The 5,606-nt window shown below is 45.0% G+C and overlaps 1 pseudogene; it reads right to left on the bottom strand.

The window, feature by feature from the left end:
• Window positions 1-4,368: 4,368 nt before the first annotated feature.
• On the bottom strand, window positions 4,369-5,100 carry LOC113928646 (annotated as a pseudogene).
• Window positions 5,101-5,606: the final 506 nt, after the last annotated feature.

The following is a 5,606-nucleotide window of genomic DNA, read 5'->3' as shown; positions in this document are numbered from 1 at the left end:
TTTTTTAGGTTTATTTAAGCAATCTCCACACCCAACATGGGGCTTGAACGCACAACCCCAAGATCAAGAGTTGCATACTCATCCAGCTGAGCCAGTCAGGTGCCCCTATATTGAGTTAATTTTCACCAGTGGTAGGAGATAGAGGTCCAACTTCTTCTTTCGCATGTGGATATCCAGTTATTTAAGAACCACTTGTTGAAAAGACTATTCTTTCCCCCATTGAATTATCATGGCACCAAAATTAAGTGACCATAACTGTAAGAGACTATTTGGAGACTCTCAATACTGTTTCAGTGATCTGTCTTCATGCCAGTACCACACTATCTTGATTATTATAGTTTTGTATTAAGTTTGTAATCAGGAAGCATGAGTCCTCTAAACTTTGTTGTTTTTTGGATCATTTTTTAAATTTCTTTAATTTTGTGTCTTTAACTTCATCATTTTGTAGTTCACAATATACAAGTTTTACACTTTTGTTAAATTTATTCCTAAATATTTTATTCTTTTCCATGCTGCTGTAAACAGAATGTTTTCTTAATTTCATTTGCAAATTGCTTACTGTTAAAGAAATACAACTGATTTTTATACACAATCTTGTATCTTCCAACCTTGCTGAAATCATCTGTTCCCATAGTCTTTTAGTAAATGCCTTTGGATATACTATATACAAGATTATGCCTTCTGCAAATAGAGGCAATTTTACTTCTTTCTAACCTGAATGCCTTGTAATTTTGTTTTCTCTTTCTTTCTCTCCCTGTGCTACCCTTTCCCTCTCTTTATCTCCCGCCCCCCTTTTTCTTGCCAGAAACTTAAGTATAATGTTAATGAGAAGCAGTGAGGGGATACCTTTATTTTTTTCTTCCTATTCTTAGGGGGAAAACATTCAGTCTTTCACCATTAAGTGTGATGTTTACTTTGCAGATTATTCTTATTGTTAATTTATGTTTTGTATTAGTGATACTAATTCTACCATTTAGCTATATTCTACTTTATCATTTCTAAAAAATACTAAAATTATTTAATGAACTTAAATTTATAAAACCCAAATGTATTATTAATTTAAATTATTAAAAAACACTGGGAAGGGGCGCCTGGGTGGCTCAGCTGGTTAAGCGTCTGCCTTCGGCTCAGGTCGTGATCCCAGGGTCCTGGGATCGAGCCCCGCATCGGGCTCCCTGCTCAGCGGGAAGCCTGCTTCTCCCTCTCCCACTCTCCCTGCTTGTGTTCCCTCTCTCTCTGTGTCTCTCTCTGCCAAATAAAATCTTTTAAAAAATGAAAAATAATAAAAATAAACAACACTGGGAAAAGCAAGTAGTGGATGACAAGTGGGAGGGAGCTCATCCTCAGGAAGTTCTCTAGTATGTGGCCACTGTGAAGCATCAGAAAGACTGGCCCCAAATTCTCAAAGAGGGAGCCTACATACTGCAGAAGGGACTGAGGTTCCTTCAGGCTGCATGTGAGGACTCAGGCAGTCACAAAACCTAAACCAAATTATAGTGCTTGATACCAGGGAAAACATTTCATGAACTTTCTCCTCATACCTTCCACTGAACTCTTGTCTAATAAATATTAAAATGCTAAAAATGACTGCACACTTTGTTTTCAAAGGCCATTGGAGACAAACATTTTGAATACTTTATGTACCTGTCAGTATCCCATAAGAACAGGCTCATTGTCTCTGGAGTGTCCTCTTGAACTTCTCCCAAGTTGCAGAGCTGTGACTAGGCACAAGTGGCTGACAGACTTCTCCATGGTGGTCCAGAAAGACCGAGACTCAAGATGGCACTGCATGATCACCTAAGGGAACTGTGCAGTTGATGGAAGAAAAAAAATGCTAGCCTGAGAGATACACATTAAGACTGGGAAAAACAACTTGTGTTCTCTTTGGCTAACTCAGCTGGGTCTCTTAGGAGAAAAGTCTTCAGGAAGCACTCTGTCACGACGGCCACATCAGGTTGGAGGCTGCCTGGATTTGTGTTTCTATGTGGTACCTAGTCTTGGAAGAGAAAGGGTCCAGTATAGGTTTAGCCTCCAAGGGCAGGACTTTGGTCCACCATGTTCTGGGGTCCCGTCAGGGCAGACTAGGCCACCCTAGAATCTCTTGGACTTTGTCACCCCCCACAGGTATTTCTTATAACTTCTCGAGTCATGGAAGCTGAAGAAGACAAGGGTCAGGGTGCTCCACCTTTGGGTGGGGCGGGGAGCACAGAGCATCCTGTCTGTGTCCCCAGGATCACCAGTGAGGGTAGAAAGACTAGGGGAAGGAGATTCCCAGAAACTATTGATCATGTGTTGGGGATGCAGGTGCAGTGCTCTGGTAGGACTGATCCCAGAGCCTAGAGTGACTCTGCCCAGACCAGACAGAAGCACTGAGAGGGTAGGTGGGAGAGGGAGCCAGGCTCACCTGTTCCCCAGAGCAAGTGGCCTGGAAGTGTTCTCTAAGCATGAACAGAGCCTTATAATCACCCTCTGTCTCTTGACAACTGCCTTAGTCCCACTGGCCTGATGCAAGTCCCTATTTCCTCAGTTGTGCTCTACATTGCAGGGCAGTGGTAACCAGCCCAGTGAGAAAAGCGCCTGTGAAGTCTCTCTCCTTAGAAGCAGGTGGAGCTACTTTCAGTCCCTCCTGATTTTCTAGCTGTAGAGCCCAGAGCCTGGGAAGGAAAGGAAGCTGCCCTGATGCCCCTGTCCCTGTGACTGTAGGTTCCTCACATGGAGTGTGCAACGGAGAAGTTCTCCTGCGTCCAGCAACTAGCCCTGGATTCTCCAGGGATGGGAACCTGGTGATTGTGGGATTTCCCCCCTCTTATCAGTTGAAGTGAGTAGCTTCACTGACTGGAAATTGTTCAGACACTTTGTGTGTCCTTTAAGTGTGTGTCTCTGGTATTCTTATTGAATGGACTGGCTTTTTCCCTCGGGCTTGTAGGAGGAGCATCCAGGAAGACACTAGTTTTATCTGTACCCTGTAGCCTGTGACAGCCATCTTTGCATGACCCTGAAATGCAAAGGTGAAGGCACAAACCATCCCAGCTCCTCCTGGTCCTTCCCAGGGAGACCAGGGAAGGGATGCCATGAGATAGAGCTGTGAGTCAATGAACTCAGCACTTCAGGGCACTGAAAGTCAGTCCTGCCCTGAGTTCAGAAGCAGAAGCAGGGTCTGGGTGGTCACAGTGACAGTCAACAAAGCCACAGGCAGGGGCCCCTCCTCAACTTCTCCTCTCAGGCTTTTCCTTGGCTGTACCCACTGAGTTGGGCTCAGGGTGCTGCTGAGAGATGGAATTGTCTGGAGGGGGGACCCTGGGTTGCCCTGAAGCCATAAGCACAACCCACAGTCCTGGTCCTTCTCTCTCCAGAGTCTGAGTGATCCTCTCCATGGAGGGTCAGGGATGATGGGCCTGAGATCCCAGCCAGCTTGTAAGAAGCGGGGGCCCTTTCATGAAGTGACCTATCTGGTTGCTCTCCTTGGTCCTGAATTCTCTGGGGTGGTGGAGTCAGGGAGTTTCTTTCAATCTTATACTTAAAAAAAAAAAATCATCCTGTGGTTAAAAACATGAAAGGGGGATGGTTGGAATGTGGTATTTTCATCAGGCTTATTAAGGACGTAAAAATAATAGTATTGATTTCCAATTATTCACATGAAGATGCTGACTGGGGACTCTTGCCTTCTGTTCAAAAGCTGTAGGACCAGTCAGTCGGGCTGCACTTTCAGAGGCTTAGAGCCGAGATGCTAATCACTGTGCAACCAGAAAGAGGTCAAGGTATAAAGCCTCTTGTCAGTCGGTTCCTGAGGGGTTTAGACAAGTTTATGTGAAGTCTAGAGACTGGGCTCTGAATTTGAGTGGTTATCACAGAGGTGGTGGGTAGAGTAGCAATGGAAGGAAGAGAAGCAATCTGGGAAGGTTTGTGCATCTTTCCTAGGACTTCTCTATTTGTAGGTTTAAAGTTAGTATTTTATTTGCAAATCTGTTGTTAGCAATATAGCATAATGCGTGTGTCCTATAGCTAATTGCAAATAGAATTTTAGACCTTATTCAAGACATTTAGGCTGGCAATGAAAGTTTGAATTTTTCAGTATAAAACCCATATTTAAAGTCATGGGTATTTTTTGAGAACAAAGATTACATTTAGCAAAGAGCTTAAACGTCTCTGTAAAGAACAGAAGACTTGGAACAGAGCTTTATAAAACCTTACATTTATGGAACAACAGGAGCACAGTAGCCTGTATAAGACACTCAGGAGTGACCAGAGGAGTCAGAGGAAAATGACTTGCGAGTTGTGATTCTGAGGATGGAATAAGGTTTTCATTGTGATTTTTTTTTCATACTAGTGGTTTTTAGTAACTTCTCTTTTCCTTCTTTAAATAGTTTATTATATCCATAGGGATAAAACTCCAGAGCTACTGTTAGGCCTGTGAAATACAGACCCTACTAAATATTTAATATCAGGTTTATGAGACTGGAGCATGGTTTGAAGGCAGGCAACCTCAGTGTCTGTCTGCCTGTCTCTCTGGGTGAGGGCTCGATCTTGCCAGGCAGGCAGTGCTGCTTTTCTGTCCTTATCTCCAGCAGCATCTGTGAGTACAGTTACTTTCAATGAAGACAGTTATTCAATGAGTATTTTACTCTTTTCTAGATTAAATCTAATTTGGTATCTGTTTGGACTTTGGTCACTTCACACTTTGTTGTTTTAACTGATGTAGTTCAAGTTTTCTCATTTTCCACTCTGAAGGCCAAAAATTCACTTTTCTACCAAACAATCCTATCCCATTTCACATTAGCAACCTGAGACATTATTTGCTGAAGTGTCATGATATGCTGTATCTTGGTGACCCCCTCTGGCCTTCATGATCTTGACCAATGCAGGTACAGTGATCTTTGCTTGCTGAGAGGTAAACCCATTTTCAAGTAAACACACTGGATGCATGTGCATCAAAGAGTAGAGGCTCCTCCTCCCAGAGGAGGTGAAATCTCTCCTCCTGCACCCAGCAGTGAGGCTTAGCCTTCTCTTTGAGGGGGCGTGCACGTTGCAAGGCCATGGCACAGGTGGAGGGCAAAGGAGGCACCATGGACATTTGGGGTGAAGCTGGGCTGGTACCCACATGGGCTACCTGGGAGAAGCACCTGGCAGAAGCAGAGGGCACAGGGCCATGGCCTTCAGCTGCAGGGACAGCAGAGCAGGGGGAGAAGAGCAACAGGCCATAAACCTCCTGGGCACTCAGGTGCAGCATCTTTAGACCAACCACCTGGGAGTGTGGACAGGCAGCGCCCCAGCTTCCATAGGCGGCCAGCAGACAGGGAGAGAAGTCACTGGCTTCCCGGGGGGCGCTTCAGCCTCTTGCCCAAGACCGAGCGGAAGTCCATGCCCAATGTGCTGGTGCGGCTGGTGCACCTCCAAGTCCTCTGCAGCCCTGCCAGAGTCTGACTGTGGGAGTGAGCAGGTGCAGTAGTGCCTGGCCATCAGCCTCCTGCCTGTGCCTGGGTTTTAGTGACTTCATGGAGTGCTGTGACCATTCGCATAACTCAGTTCTACAACCTTTTCACGCCCCAGTAAGATCCCTCATGCCCATTTATTGTTAGTCCACATTTTTACTCCCAAGTATTTTTGTG

The sequence above is a fragment of the Zalophus californianus genome, chromosome 5, assembly GCF_009762305.2.
Source record: "Zalophus californianus isolate mZalCal1 chromosome 5, mZalCal1.pri.v2, whole genome shotgun sequence".
Lineage (NCBI taxonomy): Eukaryota > Metazoa > Chordata > Mammalia > Carnivora > Otariidae > Zalophus > Zalophus californianus.
Note: the sequence above shows the minus strand (reverse complement) of the source record. Positions and strands in the feature narration are given on the sequence as shown.